We start from the raw sequence: 1,291 nt of genomic DNA on the forward strand, positions 1-1,291 counted from the left end.
TGTGTGTGTGTGTGTGTGTGTGTGTGTGTGTGTGTAATGACAAGCTTTGATACCATTAAGTTGTATTTGAACCCAAGGTACACAGTTGTATAACTTGGATGTTATATTCGGTGAAATGTAAATGTTTTTTTGTTTGCACACAACTGCATATTTGTTGAATGTTCACAATTTGTTGACGATGACAACTGTTACCTTTAAAAAAACTGCATTCATGTATTGTCTGGACATGATTATTTCAGAATATATATGATAATTGCACTATTTCAAAGGTTTTTCTTTTGACGTTTTAATAATCTATAGAGCTAGAACGTTAGTCACATATTAATTTTGTTTGAGTCTGTCGAATAGAAATTGTTTTGACATATAAATTTAGTAATATAGGCTTGGTTAAAATTGACTTTAATAGATTTTAATTTAAAAGATTCTGAAAACTGTCGTTTATTCTGTTTATAATAAATAATAATGTGCCAAGTATAAAATGGATCAATAAATGTATACTGTATATACACATCTTTTTCTCATTTCTTAAAAAAAATAAAATTTACATGTTTTACTAACAAAACACATTTTAACACATCTTTGTGTCAAAATAACACGTCTGTGTGTTGACTTACTTCAACAGAAGATGTGTTAAAGGAGCAGACACATTATTTTGTGTTAAAATTGACACATCATGTGTTGTCCCTGAGCAGATACAGCACATGTGTTAAAATCTAACACATGATGTGTCAGTTTTAACACATCACTTCTAAGCGTGTATTTGCCAGTGACAGTCAAGAGATAACTTCAGGTATTGTATTGTAAACATTGCACCTTTTGAAGGTAGCAAGCAAACGTCGATGTTGATCTACCATGTAGACGTCCCAGTCTCAGAAAACATTTGTACTAAACCTTCATCAGATGGGTGGTATTGACAAATTTGACCAAACTGATAAAAGACCGAACCTAAAGGCTTTTTTGTATTTATTATTTTAGCCAAAACAAACACTTTCTTTAGTATTTCTTTCTTTAACTGTTTACACAGAAAGGTTGGGAACCATGTACTGCAATAGGGCATTGTGTGTGCTGACTCCAGGGAAAAAAATTGGTGATCATTGTACGACTGATACATCTGAGGTATGAAGGAAAACCAGGCGAAGTGTGACAAAGAAATACAGAATGTAATTACTTGTACAGCTGCTGTTATTGTCATGGTCCGGGTGTGTGCCAGTGTGTCTCCCTCCGAGCCGGCGTCTCCACCCCGGGGAGGGGCCTCAGTGTTTTTGCTGATCGCTTACACCTGTGGGTAATT

This window comes from Pundamilia nyererei, unplaced genomic scaffold (assembly GCF_000239375.1).
Source record: "Pundamilia nyererei isolate P.nyererei 1_Seehausen unplaced genomic scaffold, PunNye1.0 scaffold00144, whole genome shotgun sequence".
NCBI classification, from domain to species: Eukaryota; Metazoa; Chordata; class Actinopteri; order Cichliformes; family Cichlidae; genus Pundamilia; species Pundamilia nyererei.